At 38.1% G+C, this 15,399-nt stretch overlaps 54 non-coding genes across 54 annotated transcripts; all 54 read left to right on the top strand.

Annotated features, from left to right (window-relative positions):
- The first annotated feature begins 85 nt into the window (after positions 1-85).
- Positions 86-158, top strand: Trnar-ucg (transfer RNA arginine (anticodon UCG)). Its single transcript has one exon. It is a non-coding gene; the product is annotated as a tRNA-Arg (tRNA).
- A 179-nt stretch (positions 159-337) lies between these two features.
- On the top strand, positions 338-410 carry Trnar-ucg (transfer RNA arginine (anticodon UCG)). Its single transcript has one exon. It is a non-coding gene; the product is annotated as a tRNA-Arg (tRNA).
- A 179-nt stretch (positions 411-589) lies between these two features.
- Positions 590-662, top strand: Trnar-ucg (transfer RNA arginine (anticodon UCG)). The gene has a single exon. It is a non-coding gene; the product is annotated as a tRNA-Arg (tRNA).
- Positions 663-841: 179 nt separating this feature from the next.
- Trnar-ucg (transfer RNA arginine (anticodon UCG)) lies at positions 842-914 on the top strand. The gene has a single exon. It is a non-coding gene; the product is annotated as a tRNA-Arg (tRNA).
- Positions 915-1,093: 179 nt separating this feature from the next.
- Trnar-ucg (transfer RNA arginine (anticodon UCG)) lies at positions 1,094-1,166 on the top strand. Its single transcript has one exon. It is a non-coding gene; the product is annotated as a tRNA-Arg (tRNA).
- A 179-nt stretch (positions 1,167-1,345) lies between these two features.
- Positions 1,346-1,418, top strand: Trnar-ucg (transfer RNA arginine (anticodon UCG)). Its single transcript has one exon. It is a non-coding gene; the product is annotated as a tRNA-Arg (tRNA).
- Positions 1,419-1,597: 179 nt separating this feature from the next.
- Positions 1,598-1,670, top strand: Trnar-ucg (transfer RNA arginine (anticodon UCG)). Its single transcript has one exon. It is a non-coding gene; the product is annotated as a tRNA-Arg (tRNA).
- Positions 1,671-1,849: 179 nt separating this feature from the next.
- On the top strand, positions 1,850-1,922 carry Trnar-ucg (transfer RNA arginine (anticodon UCG)). Its single transcript has one exon. It is a non-coding gene; the product is annotated as a tRNA-Arg (tRNA).
- Positions 1,923-2,101: 179 nt separating this feature from the next.
- On the top strand, positions 2,102-2,174 carry Trnar-ucg (transfer RNA arginine (anticodon UCG)). Its single transcript has one exon. It is a non-coding gene; the product is annotated as a tRNA-Arg (tRNA).
- Positions 2,175-2,353: 179 nt separating this feature from the next.
- Positions 2,354-2,426, top strand: Trnar-ucg (transfer RNA arginine (anticodon UCG)). Its single transcript has one exon. It is a non-coding gene; the product is annotated as a tRNA-Arg (tRNA).
- A 179-nt stretch (positions 2,427-2,605) lies between these two features.
- Positions 2,606-2,678, top strand: Trnar-ucg (transfer RNA arginine (anticodon UCG)). Its single transcript has one exon. It is a non-coding gene; the product is annotated as a tRNA-Arg (tRNA).
- Positions 2,679-2,857: 179 nt separating this feature from the next.
- Trnar-ucg (transfer RNA arginine (anticodon UCG)) lies at positions 2,858-2,930 on the top strand. The gene has a single exon. It is a non-coding gene; the product is annotated as a tRNA-Arg (tRNA).
- A 179-nt stretch (positions 2,931-3,109) lies between these two features.
- Positions 3,110-3,182, top strand: Trnar-ucg (transfer RNA arginine (anticodon UCG)). The gene has a single exon. It is a non-coding gene; the product is annotated as a tRNA-Arg (tRNA).
- Positions 3,183-3,361: 179 nt separating this feature from the next.
- Positions 3,362-3,434, top strand: Trnar-ucg (transfer RNA arginine (anticodon UCG)). Its single transcript has one exon. It is a non-coding gene; the product is annotated as a tRNA-Arg (tRNA).
- A 179-nt stretch (positions 3,435-3,613) lies between these two features.
- On the top strand, positions 3,614-3,686 carry Trnar-ucg (transfer RNA arginine (anticodon UCG)). Its single transcript has one exon. It is a non-coding gene; the product is annotated as a tRNA-Arg (tRNA).
- A 179-nt stretch (positions 3,687-3,865) lies between these two features.
- Positions 3,866-3,938, top strand: Trnar-ucg (transfer RNA arginine (anticodon UCG)). Its single transcript has one exon. It is a non-coding gene; the product is annotated as a tRNA-Arg (tRNA).
- A 179-nt stretch (positions 3,939-4,117) lies between these two features.
- Positions 4,118-4,190, top strand: Trnar-ucg (transfer RNA arginine (anticodon UCG)). Its single transcript has one exon. It is a non-coding gene; the product is annotated as a tRNA-Arg (tRNA).
- A 179-nt stretch (positions 4,191-4,369) lies between these two features.
- On the top strand, positions 4,370-4,442 carry Trnar-ucg (transfer RNA arginine (anticodon UCG)). The gene has a single exon. It is a non-coding gene; the product is annotated as a tRNA-Arg (tRNA).
- A 179-nt stretch (positions 4,443-4,621) lies between these two features.
- Positions 4,622-4,694, top strand: Trnar-ucg (transfer RNA arginine (anticodon UCG)). Its single transcript has one exon. It is a non-coding gene; the product is annotated as a tRNA-Arg (tRNA).
- Positions 4,695-4,873: 179 nt separating this feature from the next.
- On the top strand, positions 4,874-4,946 carry Trnar-ucg (transfer RNA arginine (anticodon UCG)). The gene has a single exon. It is a non-coding gene; the product is annotated as a tRNA-Arg (tRNA).
- Positions 4,947-5,125: 179 nt separating this feature from the next.
- On the top strand, positions 5,126-5,198 carry Trnar-ucg (transfer RNA arginine (anticodon UCG)). Its single transcript has one exon. It is a non-coding gene; the product is annotated as a tRNA-Arg (tRNA).
- Positions 5,199-5,377: 179 nt separating this feature from the next.
- Trnar-ucg (transfer RNA arginine (anticodon UCG)) lies at positions 5,378-5,450 on the top strand. Its single transcript has one exon. It is a non-coding gene; the product is annotated as a tRNA-Arg (tRNA).
- Positions 5,451-5,629: 179 nt separating this feature from the next.
- Positions 5,630-5,702, top strand: Trnar-ucg (transfer RNA arginine (anticodon UCG)). The gene has a single exon. It is a non-coding gene; the product is annotated as a tRNA-Arg (tRNA).
- A 431-nt stretch (positions 5,703-6,133) lies between these two features.
- Trnar-ucg (transfer RNA arginine (anticodon UCG)) lies at positions 6,134-6,206 on the top strand. Its single transcript has one exon. It is a non-coding gene; the product is annotated as a tRNA-Arg (tRNA).
- A 179-nt stretch (positions 6,207-6,385) lies between these two features.
- On the top strand, positions 6,386-6,458 carry Trnar-ucg (transfer RNA arginine (anticodon UCG)). Its single transcript has one exon. It is a non-coding gene; the product is annotated as a tRNA-Arg (tRNA).
- Positions 6,459-6,637: 179 nt separating this feature from the next.
- Trnar-ucg (transfer RNA arginine (anticodon UCG)) lies at positions 6,638-6,710 on the top strand. The gene has a single exon. It is a non-coding gene; the product is annotated as a tRNA-Arg (tRNA).
- Positions 6,711-7,141: 431 nt separating this feature from the next.
- Trnar-ucg (transfer RNA arginine (anticodon UCG)) lies at positions 7,142-7,214 on the top strand. The gene has a single exon. It is a non-coding gene; the product is annotated as a tRNA-Arg (tRNA).
- A 179-nt stretch (positions 7,215-7,393) lies between these two features.
- On the top strand, positions 7,394-7,466 carry Trnar-ucg (transfer RNA arginine (anticodon UCG)). Its single transcript has one exon. It is a non-coding gene; the product is annotated as a tRNA-Arg (tRNA).
- Positions 7,467-7,897: 431 nt separating this feature from the next.
- On the top strand, positions 7,898-7,970 carry Trnar-ucg (transfer RNA arginine (anticodon UCG)). The gene has a single exon. It is a non-coding gene; the product is annotated as a tRNA-Arg (tRNA).
- Positions 7,971-8,149: 179 nt separating this feature from the next.
- On the top strand, positions 8,150-8,222 carry Trnar-ucg (transfer RNA arginine (anticodon UCG)). The gene has a single exon. It is a non-coding gene; the product is annotated as a tRNA-Arg (tRNA).
- Positions 8,223-8,401: 179 nt separating this feature from the next.
- On the top strand, positions 8,402-8,474 carry Trnar-ucg (transfer RNA arginine (anticodon UCG)). Its single transcript has one exon. It is a non-coding gene; the product is annotated as a tRNA-Arg (tRNA).
- A 179-nt stretch (positions 8,475-8,653) lies between these two features.
- Positions 8,654-8,726, top strand: Trnar-ucg (transfer RNA arginine (anticodon UCG)). The gene has a single exon. It is a non-coding gene; the product is annotated as a tRNA-Arg (tRNA).
- A 179-nt stretch (positions 8,727-8,905) lies between these two features.
- Trnar-ucg (transfer RNA arginine (anticodon UCG)) lies at positions 8,906-8,978 on the top strand. Its single transcript has one exon. It is a non-coding gene; the product is annotated as a tRNA-Arg (tRNA).
- A 431-nt stretch (positions 8,979-9,409) lies between these two features.
- On the top strand, positions 9,410-9,482 carry Trnar-ucg (transfer RNA arginine (anticodon UCG)). The gene has a single exon. It is a non-coding gene; the product is annotated as a tRNA-Arg (tRNA).
- A 179-nt stretch (positions 9,483-9,661) lies between these two features.
- Positions 9,662-9,734, top strand: Trnar-ucg (transfer RNA arginine (anticodon UCG)). The gene has a single exon. It is a non-coding gene; the product is annotated as a tRNA-Arg (tRNA).
- A 179-nt stretch (positions 9,735-9,913) lies between these two features.
- Trnar-ucg (transfer RNA arginine (anticodon UCG)) lies at positions 9,914-9,986 on the top strand. Its single transcript has one exon. It is a non-coding gene; the product is annotated as a tRNA-Arg (tRNA).
- A 179-nt stretch (positions 9,987-10,165) lies between these two features.
- Trnar-ucg (transfer RNA arginine (anticodon UCG)) lies at positions 10,166-10,238 on the top strand. Its single transcript has one exon. It is a non-coding gene; the product is annotated as a tRNA-Arg (tRNA).
- Positions 10,239-10,669: 431 nt separating this feature from the next.
- Positions 10,670-10,742, top strand: Trnar-ucg (transfer RNA arginine (anticodon UCG)). Its single transcript has one exon. It is a non-coding gene; the product is annotated as a tRNA-Arg (tRNA).
- Positions 10,743-10,921: 179 nt separating this feature from the next.
- Positions 10,922-10,994, top strand: Trnar-ucg (transfer RNA arginine (anticodon UCG)). Its single transcript has one exon. It is a non-coding gene; the product is annotated as a tRNA-Arg (tRNA).
- A 179-nt stretch (positions 10,995-11,173) lies between these two features.
- On the top strand, positions 11,174-11,246 carry Trnar-ucg (transfer RNA arginine (anticodon UCG)). The gene has a single exon. It is a non-coding gene; the product is annotated as a tRNA-Arg (tRNA).
- Positions 11,247-11,425: 179 nt separating this feature from the next.
- Positions 11,426-11,498, top strand: Trnar-ucg (transfer RNA arginine (anticodon UCG)). Its single transcript has one exon. It is a non-coding gene; the product is annotated as a tRNA-Arg (tRNA).
- Positions 11,499-11,677: 179 nt separating this feature from the next.
- Positions 11,678-11,750, top strand: Trnar-ucg (transfer RNA arginine (anticodon UCG)). Its single transcript has one exon. It is a non-coding gene; the product is annotated as a tRNA-Arg (tRNA).
- A 179-nt stretch (positions 11,751-11,929) lies between these two features.
- Trnar-ucg (transfer RNA arginine (anticodon UCG)) lies at positions 11,930-12,002 on the top strand. The gene has a single exon. It is a non-coding gene; the product is annotated as a tRNA-Arg (tRNA).
- A 179-nt stretch (positions 12,003-12,181) lies between these two features.
- Trnar-ucg (transfer RNA arginine (anticodon UCG)) lies at positions 12,182-12,254 on the top strand. The gene has a single exon. It is a non-coding gene; the product is annotated as a tRNA-Arg (tRNA).
- A 179-nt stretch (positions 12,255-12,433) lies between these two features.
- Trnar-ucg (transfer RNA arginine (anticodon UCG)) lies at positions 12,434-12,506 on the top strand. Its single transcript has one exon. It is a non-coding gene; the product is annotated as a tRNA-Arg (tRNA).
- Positions 12,507-12,685: 179 nt separating this feature from the next.
- On the top strand, positions 12,686-12,758 carry Trnar-ucg (transfer RNA arginine (anticodon UCG)). Its single transcript has one exon. It is a non-coding gene; the product is annotated as a tRNA-Arg (tRNA).
- Positions 12,759-12,937: 179 nt separating this feature from the next.
- Positions 12,938-13,010, top strand: Trnar-ucg (transfer RNA arginine (anticodon UCG)). The gene has a single exon. It is a non-coding gene; the product is annotated as a tRNA-Arg (tRNA).
- A 431-nt stretch (positions 13,011-13,441) lies between these two features.
- Positions 13,442-13,514, top strand: Trnar-ucg (transfer RNA arginine (anticodon UCG)). The gene has a single exon. It is a non-coding gene; the product is annotated as a tRNA-Arg (tRNA).
- A 179-nt stretch (positions 13,515-13,693) lies between these two features.
- On the top strand, positions 13,694-13,766 carry Trnar-ucg (transfer RNA arginine (anticodon UCG)). Its single transcript has one exon. It is a non-coding gene; the product is annotated as a tRNA-Arg (tRNA).
- A 179-nt stretch (positions 13,767-13,945) lies between these two features.
- Positions 13,946-14,018, top strand: Trnag-ucc (transfer RNA glycine (anticodon UCC)). Its single transcript has one exon. It is a non-coding gene; the product is annotated as a tRNA-Gly (tRNA).
- A 428-nt stretch (positions 14,019-14,446) lies between these two features.
- On the top strand, positions 14,447-14,519 carry Trnar-ucg (transfer RNA arginine (anticodon UCG)). The gene has a single exon. It is a non-coding gene; the product is annotated as a tRNA-Arg (tRNA).
- A 179-nt stretch (positions 14,520-14,698) lies between these two features.
- Trnar-ucg (transfer RNA arginine (anticodon UCG)) lies at positions 14,699-14,771 on the top strand. The gene has a single exon. It is a non-coding gene; the product is annotated as a tRNA-Arg (tRNA).
- Positions 14,772-14,950: 179 nt separating this feature from the next.
- On the top strand, positions 14,951-15,023 carry Trnar-ucg (transfer RNA arginine (anticodon UCG)). The gene has a single exon. It is a non-coding gene; the product is annotated as a tRNA-Arg (tRNA).
- A 179-nt stretch (positions 15,024-15,202) lies between these two features.
- Trnar-ucg (transfer RNA arginine (anticodon UCG)) lies at positions 15,203-15,275 on the top strand. The gene has a single exon. It is a non-coding gene; the product is annotated as a tRNA-Arg (tRNA).
- Positions 15,276-15,399: the final 124 nt, after the last annotated feature.

Genomic DNA, 15,399 nt, shown 5'->3' with positions numbered 1-15,399 from the left:
GATGCTGATTTCTACCATAATTTCTACTTCGGTTGTTTAGATGCCCTCATATATTTTCATCCTGTTTTCTTTCGCACATCGATGTGGCCGCGTGGCCTAACGGATAAGGCGTCTGACTTCGAATCAGAAGATTGCGAGTTCGAGTCTCGTCGTGGTCGAATTGTTTTGTCGTGATCATTCTTTTATTTTAAACGAAACAACTTCAACCTGTTAATCATGAGTATGTTGCGTTTAACATGTGAATTATTTTTCGATGCTTATTTCTACCATAATTTCTGCTCCGGTTGTTTAGATGCCCTCATATATTTTCATCCTGTTTTCTTTCGTATACCAATGTGGCCGCGTGGCCTAATGGATAAGGCGTCTGACTTCGAATCAGAAGATTGCGAGTTCGGGTCTCGTCGTGGTCGAATTGTTTTGTCGTGATCATTCTTTTATATTAAACGAAACAACTTAAACCTGTTAATCATGAGTATGTTGCGTTTAACATGTGAATTATTTTTCGATGCTGATTTCTACCATAATTTCTACTTCGGTTGTTTAGATTCCCTCATATATTTTCATCCTGTTTTCTTTCTTATATTGATGTGGCCGCGTGGCCTAATGGATAAGGCGTCTGACTTCGAATCAGAAGATTGCGAGTTCGAGTCTCGTCGTGGTCTGATTGTTTTGTCGTGATCATTCTTTTATATTAAACGAAACAACTTAAACCTGTTAATCATGAGTATGTTGCGTTTAACATGTGAATTATTTTTCGATGCTGATTTCTACCATAATTTCTGCTCCGGTTGTTTAGATGCCCTCATATATTTTCATCCTGTTTTCTTTCGTATACCAATGTGGCCGCGTGGCCTAATGGATAAGGCGTCTGACTTCGAATCAGAAGATTGCGAGTTCGGGTCTCGTCGTGGTCGAATTGTTTTGTCGTGATCATTCTTTTATATTAAACGAAACAACTTAAACCTGTTAATCATGAGTATGTTGCGTTTAACATGTGAATTATTTTTCGATGCTGATTTCTACCATAATTTCTACTTCGGTTGTTTAGATGCCCTCATATATTTTCATCCTGTTTTCTTTCACACATCGATGTGGCCGCGCGGCCTAATGGATAAGGCGTCTGACTTCGAATCAGAAGATTGCGAGTTCGAGTCTCGTCGTGGTCGAATTGTTTTGTCGTGATCATTCTTTTATATTAAACGAAACAACTTAAACCTGTTAATCATGAGTATGTTGCGTTTAACATGTGAATTATTTTTCGATGCTGATTTCTACCATAATTTCTACTTCGGTTGTTTAGATGCCCTCATATATTTTCATCCTGTTTTCTTTCACACATCGATGTGGCCGCGTGGCCTAATGGATAAGGCGTCTGACTTCGAATCAGAAGATTGCGAGTTCGAGTCTCGTCGTGGTCGAATTGTTTTGTCGTGATCATTCTTTTATATTAAACGAAACAACTTAAACCTGTTAATCATGAGTATGTTTCGTTTAACATGTGAATTATTTTTCGATGCTGATTTCTACCATAATTTCTACTTCGGTTGTTTAGATGCCCTCATATATTTTCATCCTGTTTTCTTTCACACATCGATGTGGCCGCGTGGCCTAATGGATAAGGCGTCTGACTTCGAATCAGAAGATTGCGAGTTCGAGTCTCGTCGTGGTCGAATTGTTTTGTCGTGATCATTCTTTTATATTAAACGAAACAACTTAAACCTGTTAATCATGAGTATGTTGCGTTTAACATGTGAATTATTTTTCGATGCTGATTTCTACGATAATTTCTACTTCGGTGGTTTAGATGCCCTCATATATTTTAATCCTGTTTTCTTTCGTATACCAATGTGGCCGCGTGGCCTAATGGATAAGGCGTCTGACTTCGAATCAGAAGATTGCGAGTTCGAGTCTCGTCGTGGTCGAATTGTTTTGTCGTGATCATTCTTTTATATTAAACGAAACAACTTAAACCTGTTAATCATGAGTATGTTGCGTTTAACATGTGAATTATTTTTCGATGCTGATTTCTACCATAATTTCTACTTCGGTTGTTTAGATGCCCTCATATATTTTCATCCTGTTTTCTTTCACACATCGATGTGGCCGCGTGGCCTAATGGATAAGGCGTCTGACTTCGAATCAGAAGATTGCGAGTTCGAGTCTCGTCGTGGTCGAATTGTTTTGTCGTGATCATTCTTTTATATTAAACGAAACAACTTAAACCTGTTAATCATGAGTATGTTGCGTTTAACATGTGAATTATTTTTCGATGCTGATTTCTACGATAATTTCTACTTCGGTGGTTTAGATGCCCTCATATATTTTCCTCCTGTTTTCTTTCGTATATTGATGTGGCCGCGTGGCCTAATGGATAAGGCGTCTGACTTCGAATCAGAAGATTGCGAGTTCGAGTCTCGTCGTGGTCAAATTGTTTTGTCGTGATCATTCTTTTATATTAAACGAAACAACTTAAACCTGTTAATCATGAGTATGTTGCGTTTAACATGTGAATTATTTTTCGATGCTGATTTCTACCATAATTTCTACTCCGGATGTTTAGATGCCCTCATATATGTTCATCCTGTTTTCTTTCGTATACCAATGTGGCCGCGTGGCCTAATGGATAAGGCGTCTGACTTCGAATCAGAAGATTGCGAGTTCGAGTCTCGTCGTGGTCGAATTGTTTTGTCGTGATCATTCTTTTATATTAAACGAAACAACTTAAACCTGTTAATCATGAGTATGTTGCGTTTAACATGTGAATTATTTTTCGATGCTAATTTCTACCATAATTTCTACTTCGGTTCTTTAGATGCCCTCATATATTTTCATCCTGTTTTCTTTCGTATACCAATGTGGCCGCGTGGCCTAATGGATAAGGCGTCTGACTTCGAATCAGAAGATTGCGAGTTCGAGTCTCGTCGTGGTCGAATTGTTTTGTCGTGATCATTCTTTTATATTAAACGAAACAACTTAAACCTGTTAATCATGAGTATGTTGCGTTTAACATGTGAATTATTTTTCGATGCTGATTTCTACCATAATTTCTACTTCGGTTGTTTAGATGCCCTCATATATTTTCATCCTGTTTTCTTTCGCGCATCGATGTGGCCGCGTGGCCTAATGGATAAGGCATCTGACTTCGAATCAGAAGATTGCGAGTTCGAGTCTCGTCGTGGTCGGATTGTTTTGTCGTGATCATTCTTTTATATTAAACGAAACAACTTAAACCTGTTAATCATGAGTATGTTGCGTTTAACATGTGAATTATTTTTCGATGCTGATTTCTACCATAATTTCTACTTCGGTTGTTTAGATGCCCTCATATATTTTCATCCTGTTTTCTTTCACACATCGATGTGGCCGCGTGGCCTAATGGATAAGGCGTCTGACTTCGAATCAGAAGATTGCGAGTTCGAGTCTCGTCGTGGTCGAATTGTTTTGTCGTGATCATTCTTTTATATTAAACGAAACAACTTAAACCTGTTAATCATGAGTATGTTGCGTTTAACATGTGAATTATTTTTCGATGCTGATTTCTACGATAATTTCTACTTCGGTGGTTTAGATGCCCTCATATATTTTCCTCCTGTTTTCTTTCGTATATTGATGTGGCCGCGTGGCCTAATGGATAAGGCGTCTGACTTCGAATCAGAAGATTGCGAGTTCGAGTCTCGTCGTGGTCAAATTGTTTTGTCGTGATCATTCTTTTATATTAAACGAAACAACTTAAACCTGTTAATCATGAGTATGTTGCGTTTAACATGTGAATTATTTTTCGATGCTGATTTCTACCATAATTTCTACTTCGGTTGTTTAGATGCCCTCATATATTTTCATCCTGTTTTCTTTCGTATACCAATGTGGCCGCGTGGCCTAATGGATAATGCGTCTGACTTCGAATCAGAAGATTGCGAGTTCGAGTCTCGTCGTGGTCGAATTGTTTTGTCGTGATCATTCTTTTATATTAAACGAAACAACTTAAACCTGTTAATCATGAGTATGTTGCGTTTAACATGTGAATTATTTTTCGATGCTGATTTCTACCATAATTTCTGCTCCGGTTGTTTAGATGCCCTCATATATTTTCATCCTGTTTTCTTTCGTATACCAATGTGGCCGCGTGGCCTAATGGATAAGGCGTCTGACTTCGAATCAGAAGATTGCGAGTTCGAGTCTCGTCGTGGTCGAATTGTTTTGTCGTGATCATTCTTTTATATTAAACGAAACAACTTAAACCTGTTAATCATGAGTATGTTGCGTTTAACATGTGAATTATTTTTCGATGCTGATTTCTACCATAATTTCTACTTCGGTTGTTTAGATGCCCTCATATATTTTCATCCTGTTTTCTTTCGCACATCGATGTGGCCGCGTGGCCTAATGGATAAGGCGTCTAACTTCGAATCAGAAGATTGCGAGTTCGAGTCTCGTCGTGGTCGAATTGTTTTGTCGTGATCATTCTTTTATATTAAACGAAACAACTTCAACCTGTTAATCATGAGTATGTTGCGTTTAACATGTGAATTATTTTTCGATGCTGATTTCTACCATAATTTCTACTTCGGTTGTTTAGATGCCCTCATATATTTTCATCCTGTTTTCTTTCGTATACCAATGTGGCCGCGTGGCCTAATGGATAAGGCGTCTGACTTCGAATCAGAAGATTGCGAGTTCGAGTCTCGTCGTGGTCGAATTGTTTTGTCGTGATCATTCTTTTATATTAAACGAAACAACTTAAACCTGTTAATCATGAGTATGTTGCGTTTAACATGTGAATTATTTTTCGATGCTAATTTCTACCACAATTTCTGCTCCGGTTGTTTAGATGCCCTCATATATTTTCATCCTGTTTTCTTTCGTATACCAATGTGGCCGCGTGGCCTAATGGATAAGGCGTCTGACTTCGAATCAGAAGATTGCGAGTTCGAGTCTCGTCGTGGTCGAATTGTTTTGTCGTGATCATTCTTTTATATTAAACGAAACAACTTAAACCTGTTAATCATGAGTATGTTGCGTTTAACATGTGAATTATTTTTCGATGCTGATTTCTACCATAATTTCTACTTCGGTTGTTTAGATGCCCTCATATATTTTCATCCTGTTTTCTTTCGCGCATCGATGTGGCCGCGTGGCCTAATGGATAAGGCATCTGACTTCGAATCAGAAGATTGCGAGTTCGAGTCTCGTCGTGGTCGGATAGTTTTGTCGTGATCATTCTTTTATATTAAACGAAACAACTTAAACCTGTTAATCATGAGTATGTTGCGTTTAACATGTGAATTATTTTTCGATGCTGATTTCTACCATAATTTCTACTTCGGTTGTTTAGATGCCCTCATATATTTTCATCCTGTTTTCTTTCACACATCGATGTGGCCGCGTGGCCTAATGGATAAGGCGTCTGACTTCGAATCAGAAGATTGCGAGTTCGAGTCTCGTCGTGGTCGAATTGTTTTGTCGTGATCATTCTTTTATATTAAACGAAACAACTTAAACCTGTTAATCATGAGTATGTTGCGTTTAACATGTGAATTATTTTTCGATGCTGATTTCTACCATAATTTCTGCTCCGGTTGTTTAGATGCCCTCATATATTTTCATCCGGTTTTCTTTCGTATACCAATGTGGCCGCGTGGCCTAATGGATAAGGCGTCTGACTTCGAATCAGATGATTGCGAGTTCGGGTCTCGTCGTGGTCGAATTGTTTTGTCGTGATCATTCTTTTATATTAAACGAAACAACTTCCACCTGTTAATCATGAGTATGTTGCGTTTAACATGTGAATTATTTTTCGATGCTGATTTCTACCATAATTTCTACTTCGGTGGTTTAGATGCCCTCATATATTTTCATCCTGTTTTCTTTCGCACATCGATGTGGCCGCTTGGCCTAACGGATAAGGCGTCTTACTTCGAATCAGAAGGTTGCGAGTTCGAGTCTCGTCGTGGTCGAATTGTTTTGTCGTGATCATTCTTTTATATTAAACGAAACAACTTCCACCTGTTAATCATGAGTATGTTGCGTTTAACATGTGAATTATTTTTCGATGCTGATTTCTACCATAATTTCTACTTCGGTTGTTTAGATGCCCTCATATATTTTCATCCTGTTTTCTTTCGCACATCGATGTGGCCGCGTAGCCTAATGGATAAGGCGTCTGACTTCGAATCAGAAGATTGCGAGTTCGAGTCTCGTCGTGGTCGAATTGTTTTGTCGTGATCATTCTTTTATATTAAACGAAACAACTTAAACCTGTTAATCATGAGTATGTTGCGTTTAACATGTGAATTATTTTTCGATGCTGATTTCTACGATAATTTCTACTTCGGTGGTTTAGATGCCCTCATATATTTTAATCCTGTTTTCTTTCGTATACCAATGTGGCCGCGTGGCCTAATGGATAAGGCGTCTGACTTCGAATCAGAAGATTGCGAGTTCGAGTCTCGTCGTGGTCGAATTGTTTTGTCGTGATCATTCTTTTATATTAAACGAAACAACTTAAACCTGTTAATCATGAGTATGTTGCGTTTAACATGTGAATTATTTTTCGATGCTGATTTCTACGATAATTTCTACTTCGGTGGTTTAGATGCCCTCATATATTTTCCTCCTGTTTTCTTTCGTATATTGATGTGGCCGCGTGGCCTAATGGATAAGGCGTCTGACTTCGAATCAGAAGATTGCGAGTTCGAGTCTCGTCGTGGTCAAATTGTTTTGTCGTGATCATTCTTTTATATTAAACGAAACAACTTAAACCTGTTAATCATGAGTATGTTGCGTTTAACATGTGAATTATTTTTCGATGCTGATTTCTACCATAATTTCTACTTCGGTTGTTTAGATGCCCTCATATATTTTCATCCTGTTTTCTTTCGTATACCAATGTGGCCGCGTGGCCTAATGGATAATGCGTCTGACTTCGAATAAGAATATTGCGAGTTCGAGTCTCGTCGTGGTCGAATTGTTTTGTCGTGATCATTCTTTTATATTAAACGAAACAACTTAAACCTGTTAATCATGAGTATGTTGCGTTTAACATGTGAATTATTTTTCGATGCTGATTTCTACCATAATTTCTACTTCGGTTGTTTAGATGCCCTCATATATTTTCATCCTGTTTTCTTTCGTATACCAATGTGGCCGCGTGGCCTAATGGATAATGCGTCTGACTTCGAATCAGAAGATTGCGAGTTCGAGTCTCGTCGTGGTCGAATTGTTTTGTCGTGATCATTCTTTTATATTAAACGAAACAACTTAAACCTGTTAATCATGAGTATGTTGCGTTTAACATGTGAATTATTTTTCGATGCTGATTTCTACCATAATTTCTGCTCCGGTTGTTTAGATGCCCTCATATATTTTCATCCTGTTTTCTTTCGTATACCAATGTGGCCGCGTGGCCTAATGGATAAGGCGTCTGACTTCGAATCAGAAGATTGCGAGTTCGAGTCTCGTCGTGGTCGAATTGTTTTGTCGTGATCATTCTTTTATATTAAACGAAACAACTTAAACCTGTTAATCATGAGTATGTTGCGTTTAACATGTGAATTATTTTTCGATGCTGATTTCTACCATAATTTCTACTTCGGTTGTTTAGATGCCCTCATATATTTTCATCCTGTTTTCTTTCGCACATCGATGTGGCCGCGTGGCCTAATGGATAAGGCGTCTAACTTCGAATCAGAAGATTGCGAGGTGGAGTCTCGTCGTGGTCGAATTGTTTTGTCGTGATCATTCTTTTATATTAAACGAAACAACTTCAACCTGTTAATCATGAGTATGTTGCGTTTAACATGTGAATTATTTTTCGATGCTGATTTCTACCATAATTTCTACTTCGGTTGTTTAGATGCCCTCATATATTTTCATCCTGTTTTCTTTCGTATACCAATGTGGCCGCGTGGCCTAATGGATAAGGCGTCTGACTTCGAATCAGAAGATTGCGAGTTCGAGTCTCGTCGTGGTCGAATTGTTTTGTCGTGATCATTCTTTTATATTAAAGGAAACAACTTAAACCTGTTAATCATGAGTATGTTGCGTTTAACATGTGAATTATTTTTCGATGCTAATTTCTACCACAATTTCTGCTCCGGTTGTTTAGATGCCCTCATATATTTTCATCCTGTTTTCTTTCGTATACCAATGTGGCCGCGTGGCCTAATGGATAAGGCGTCTGACTTCGAATCAGAAGATTGCGAGTTCGCGTCTCGTCGTGGTCGAATTGTTTTGTCGTGATCATTCTTTTATATTAAACGAAACAACTTAAACCTGTTAATCATGAGTATGTTGCGTTTAACATGTGAATTATTTTTCGATGCTGATTTCTACCATAATTTCTACTTCGGTTGTTTAGATGCCCTCATATATTTTCATCCTGTTTTCTTTCGCGCATCGATGTGGCCGCGTGGCCTAATGGATAAGGCGTCTGACTTCGAATCAGAAGATTGCGAGTTCGAGTCTCGTCGTGGTCGAATTGTTTTGTCGTGATCATTCTTTTATATTAAACGAAACAACTTAAACCTGTTAATCATGAGTATGTTGCGTTTAACATGTGAATTATTTTTCGATGCTGATTTCTACCATAATTTCTACTTCGGTTGTTTAGATGCCCTCATATATTTTCATCCTGTTTTCTTTCACACATCGATGTGGCCGCGTGGCCTAATGGATAAGGCGTCTGACTTCGAATCAGAAGATTGCGAGTTCGAGTCTCGTCGTGGTCGAATTGTTTTGTCGTGATCATTCTTTTATATTAAACGAAACAACTTAAACCTGTTAATCATGAGTATGTTGCGTTTAACATGTGAATTATTTTTCGATGCTGATTTCTACCATAATTTCTGCTCCGGTTGTTTAGATGCCCTCATATATTTTCATCCTGTTTTCTTTCGTATACCAATGTGGCCGCGTGGCCTAATGGATAAGGCGTCTGACTTCGAATCAGATGATTGCGAGTTCGGGTCTCGTCGTGGTCGAATTGTTTTGTCGTGATCATTCTTTTATATTAAACGAAACAACTTCCACCTGTTAATCATGAGTATGTTGCGTTTAACATGTGAATTATTTTTCGATGCTGATTTCTACCATAATTTCTACTTCGGTTGTTTAGATGCCCTCATATATTTTCATCCTGTTTTCTTTCGCACATCGATGTGGCCGCTTGGCCTAACGGATAAGGCGTCTTACTTCGAATCAGAAGGTTGCGAGTTCGAGTCTCGTCGTGGTCGAATTGTTTTGTCGTGATCATTCTTTTATATTAAACGAAACAATTTCCACCTGTTAATCATGAGTATGTTGCGTTTAACATGTGAATTATTTTTCGATGCTGATTTCTACCATAATTTCTACTTCGGTTGTTTAGATGCCCTCATATATTTTAATCCTGTTTTCTCTCTTATATTGATGTGGCCGCGTGGCCTAATGGATAAGGCGTCTGACTTCGAATCAGAAGATTGCGAGTTCGAGTCTCGTCGTGGTCGAATTGTTTTGTCGTGATCATTCTTTTATATTAAACGAAACAACTTAAACCTGTTAATCATGAGTATGTTGCGTTTAACATGTGAATTATTTTTCGATGCTGATTTCTACGATAATTTCTACTTCGGTGGTTTAGATGCCCTCATATATTTTAATCCTGTTTTCTTTCGTATACCAATGTGGCCGCGTGGCCTAATGGATAAGGCGTCTGACTTCGAATCAGAAGATTGCGAGTTCGAGTCTCGTCGTGGTCGAATTGTTTTGTCGTGATCATTCTTTTATATTAAACGAAACAACTTAAACCTGTTAATCATGAGTATGTTGCGTTTAACATGTGAATTATTTTTCGATGCTGATTTCTACCATAATTTCTACTTCGGTTGTTTAGATGCCCTCATATATTTTCATCCTGTTTTCTTTCACACATCGATGTGGCCGCGTGGCCTAATGGATAAGGCGTCTGACTTCGAATCAGAAGATTGCGAGTTCGAGTCTCGTCGTGGTCGAATTGTTTTGTCGTGATCATTCTTTTATATTAAACGAAACAACTTAAACCTGTTAATCATGAGTATGTTGCGTTTAACATGTGAATTATTTTTCGATGCTGATTTCTACCATAATTTCTGCTCCGGTTGTTTAGATGCCCTCATATATTTTCATCCTGTTTTCTTTCGTATACCAATGTGGCCGCGTGGCCTAATGGATAAGGCGTCTGACTTCGAATCAGATGATTGCGAGTTCGGGTCTCGTCGTGGTCGAATTGTTTTGTCGTGATCATTCTTTTATATTAAACGAAACAACTTCCACCTGTTAATCATGAGTATGTTGCGTTTAACATGTGAATTATTTTTCGATGCTGATTTCTACCATAATTTCTACTTCGGTTGTTTAGATGCCCTCATATATTTTCATCCTGTTTTCTTTCGCACATCGATGTGGCCGCTTGGCCTAACGGATAAGGCGTCTTACTTCGAATCAGAAGGTTGCGAGTTCGAGTCTCGTCGTGGTCGAATTGTTTTGTCGTGATCATTCTTTTATATTAAACGAAACAACTTCCACCTGTTAATCATGAGTATGTTGCGTTTAACATGTGAATTATTTTTCGATGCTGATTTCTACCATAATTTCTACTTCGGTTGTTTAGATGCCCTCATATATTTTAATCCTGTTTTCTCTCTTATATTGATGTGGCCGCGTGGCCTAATGGATAAGGCGTCTGACTTCGAATCAGAAGATTGCGAGTTCGAGTCTCGTCGTGGTCGAATTGTTTTGTCGTGATCATTCTTTTATATTAAACGAAACAACTTAAACCTGTTAATCATGAGTATGTTGCGTTTAACATGTGAATTATTTTTCGATGCTGATTTCTACGATAATTTCTACTTCGGTGGTTTAGATGCCCTCATATATTTTAATCCTGTTTTCTTTCGTATACCAATGTGGCCGCGTGGCCTAATGGATAAGGCGTCTGACTTCGAATCAGAAGATTGCGAGTTCGAGTCTCGTCGTGGTCGAATTGTTTTGTCGTGATCATTCTTTTATATTAAACGAAACAACTTAAACCTGTTAATCATGAGTATGTTGCGTTTAACATGTGAATTATTTTTCGATGCTGATTTCTACCATAATTTCTACTTCGGTTGTTTAGATGCCCTCATATATTTTCATCCTGTTTTCTTTCACACATCGATGTGGCCGCGTGGCCTAATGGATAAGGCGTCTGACTTCGAATCAGAAGATTGCGAGTTCGAGTCTCGTCGTGGTCGAATTGTTTTGTCGTGATCATTCTTTTATATTAAACGAAACAACTTAAACCTGTTAATCATGAGTATGTTGCGTTTAACATGTGAATTATTTTTCGATGCTGATTTCTACGATAATTTCTACTTCGGTGGTTTAGATGCCCTCATATATTTTCCTCCTGTTTTCTTTCGTATATTGATGTGGCCGCGTGGCCTAATGGATAAGGCGTCTGACTTCGAATCAGAAGATTGCGAGTTCGAGTCTCGTCGTGGTCAAATTGTTTTGTCGTGATCATTCTTTTATATTAAACGAAACAACTTAAACCTGTTAATCATGAGTATGTTGCGTTTAACATGTGAATTATTTTTCGATGCTGATTTCTACCATAATTTCTACTTCGGTTGTTTAGATGCCCTCATATATTTTCATCCTGTTTTCTTTCGTATACCAATGTGGCCGCGTGGCCTAATGGATAATGCGTCTGACTTCGAATCAGAAGATTGCGAGTTCGAGTCTCGTCGTGGTCGAATTGTTTTGTCGTGATCATTCTTTTATATTAAACGAAACAACTTAAACCTGTTAATCATGAGTATGTTGCGTTTAACATGTGAATTATTTTTCGATGCTGATTTCTACCATAATTTCTACTTCGGTTGTTTAGATGCCCTCATATATTTTCATCCTGTTTACTTTCGCGCATCGATGTGGCCGCGTGGCCTAATGGATAAGGCATCTGACTTCGAATCAGAAGATTGCGAGTTCGAGTCTCGTCGTGGTCGGATTGTTTTGTCGTGATCATTCTTTTATATTAAACGAAACAACTTAAACCTGTTAATCATGAGTATGTTGCGTTTAACATGTGAATTATTTTTCGATGCTGATTTCTACCATAATTTCTACTTCGGTTGTTTAGATGCCCTCATATATTTTCATCCTGTTTTCTTTCACACATCGATGTGGCCGCGTGGCCTAATGGATAAGGCGTCTGACTTCGAATCAGAAGATTGCGAGTTCGAGTCTCGTCGTGGTCGAATTGTTTTGTCGTGATCATTCTTTTATATTAAACGAAACAACTTAAACCTGTTAATCATGAGTATGTTGCGTTTAACATGTGAATTATTTTTCGATGCTGATTTCTACCATAATTTCTACTTCGGTTGTTTAGATGCCCTCATATATTTTCATCCTGTTTTCTTTCACACATCGATGTGGCCGCGTGGCCTAATGGATAAGGCGTCTGACTTCGAATCAGAAGATTGCGAGTTCGAGTCTCGTCGTGGTCGAATTGTTTTGTCGTGATCATTCTTTTATATTAAACGAAACAACTTAAACCTGTTAATCATGAGTATGTTGCGTTTAACATGTGAATTATTTTTCGATGCTGATTTCTACCATAATTTCTACTTCGGTTGTTTAGATGCCCTCATATATTTTCATCCTGGTTTCTTTCACACATCGATGTGGCCGCGTGGCCTAATGGATAAGGCGTCTGACTTCGAATCAGAAGATTGCGAGTTCGAGTCTCGTCGTGGTCGAATTGTTTTGTCGTGATCATTCTTTTATATTAAACGAAACAACTTAAACCTGTTAATCATGAGTATGTTGCGTTTAACATGTGAATTATTTTTCGATGCTGATTTCTACCATAATTTCTGCTCCGGTTGTTTAGATGCCCTCATATATTTTCATCCTGTTTTCTTTCGTATACCAATGTGGCCGCGTGGCCTAATGGATAAGGCGTCTGACTTCGAATCAGATGATTGCGAGTTCGGGTCTCGTCGTGGTCGAATTGTTTTGTCGTGATCATTCTTTTATATTAAACGAAACAACTTCCACCTGTTAATCATGAGTATGTTGCGTTTAACATGTGAATTATTTTTCGATGCTGATTTCTACCATAATTTCTACTTCGGTTGTTTAGATGCCCTCATATATTTTCATCCTGTTTTCTTCCGCACATCGATGTGGCCGCTTGGCCTAACGGATAAAGCGTCTTACTTCGAATCAGAAGGTTGCGAGTTCGAGTCTCGTCGTGGTCGAATTGTTTTGTCGTGATCATTCTTTTATATTAAACGAAACAACTTAAACCTGTTAATCATGAGTATGTTGCGTTTAACATGTGAATTATTTTTCGATGCTGATTTCTACCATAATTTCTACTTCGGTTGTTTAGATGCCCTCATATATTTTCATCCTGTTTTCTTTCTTATATTGATGTGGCCGCGTGGCCTAATGGATAAGGCGTCTGACTTCGAATCAGAAGATTGCGAGTTCGAGTCTCGTCGTGGTCGAATTGTTTTGTCGTGATCATTCTTTTATATTAAACGAAACAACTTAAACCTGTTAATCATGAGTATGTTGCGTTTAACATGTGAATTATTTTTCGATGCTGATTTCTACCATAATTTCTACTTCGGTTGTTTAGATGCCCTCATATATTTTCATCCTGTTTTCTTTCTTGTATTGATGTGGCCGCGTGGCCTAATGGATAAGGCGTCTGACTTCGAATCAGAAGATTGCGAGTTCGAGTCTCGTCGTGGTCGAATTGTTTTGTCGTGATCATTCTTTTATATTAAACGAAACAACTTAAACCTGTTAATCATGAGTATGTTGCGTTTAACATGTGAATTATTTTTCGATGCTGATTTCTACCATAATTTCTACTTCGGTTGTTTAGATGCCCTCATATATTTTCATCCTGTTTTCTTTCGCACATCGATGTGGCCGCGTGGCCTAATGGATAAGGCGTCTAACTTCCAATCAGAAGATTGCGAGTTCGAGTCTCGTCGTGGTCGAATTGTTTTGTGATCATTCTTTTATATTAAACGAAACAACTTCAACCTGTTAATCATGAGTATGTTGCGTTTAACATGTGAATTATTTTTCGATGCTGATTTCTACCATAATTTCTACTTCGGTTGTTTAGATGCCCTCATATATTTTCATCCTGTTTTCTTTCTTGTATTGATGTGGCCGCGTGGCCTAATGGATAAGGCGTCTGACTTCGAACCAAAAAATTGCGTGTTCGAGTCTCGTCGTGGTCGAATTGTTTTGTCGTGATCATTCTTTTATATTAAACGAAACAACTTCAACCTGTTAATCATGAGTATGTTGCGTTTAACATGTGAATTATTTTTCGATGCTGATTTCTACCATAATTTCTACTTCGGTTGTTTAGATGCCCTCATATATTTTCATCCTGTTTTCTTTCGTATACCAATGTGGCCGCGTGGCCTAATGGATAAGGCGTCTGACTTCGAATCAGAAGATTGCGAGTTCGAGTCTCGTCGTGGTCGAATTGTTTTGTCGTGATCATTCTTTTATATTAAACGAAACAACTTAAACCTGTTAATCATGAGTATGTTGCGTTTAACATGTGAATTATTTTTCGATGCTGATTTCTACGATAATTTCTACTTCGGTGGTTTAGATGCCCTCATATATTTTCATCCTGTTTTCTTTCGTATATTGATGTGGCCGCGTTGCCTAATGGATAAGGCGTCTGACTTCGAATCAGAAGATTGCGAGTTCGAGTCTCGTCGTGGTCGAAATGTTTTGTCGTGATCATTCTTTTATATTAAACGAAACAACTTAAACCTGTTAATCATGAGTATGTTGCGTTTAACATGTGAATTATTTTTCGATGCTGATTTCTACGATAATTTCTACTTCGGTGGTTTAGATGCCCTCATATATTTTCATCCTGTTTTCTTTCTTGTATTGATGTGGCCGCGTGGCCTAATGGATAAGGCGTCTGACTTCGAATCAGAAAATTTCGAGTTCGAGTCTCGTCGTGGTCGAATTGTTTTGTCGTGATCATTCTTTTATATTAAACGAATTAACTTAAACCTGTTAATCATGAGTATGTTGCGTTTAACATGTGAATTATTTTTCGATGCTGATTTCTACGATAATTTCTACTTCGGTGGTTTAGATGCCCTCATATATTTTCATCCTGGTTTCTTTCGTATATTGATGTGGCCGCGTGGCCTAATGGATAAGGCGTCTGACTTCGAATCAGAAGATTGCGAGTTCGAGTCTCGTCGTGGTCGAATTGTTTTGGGCGTGATCATTCTTTTATATTAAACGAAACAACTTAAACCTGTTAATCATGAGTATGTTGCGTTTAACATGTGAATTATTTTTCGATGCTGATTTCTACCATAATTTCTACTT

The sequence above is a fragment of the Euprymna scolopes genome, chromosome 11, assembly GCF_053919585.1.
Source record: "Euprymna scolopes isolate OS-2025 chromosome 11, ASM5391958v1, whole genome shotgun sequence".
NCBI classification, from domain to species: domain Eukaryota; kingdom Metazoa; phylum Mollusca; class Cephalopoda; order Sepiida; family Sepiolidae; genus Euprymna; species Euprymna scolopes.
The sequence above is the reverse complement of the archived record's forward strand: the minus strand, read 5'-3'. Positions and strand labels throughout refer to the sequence as shown.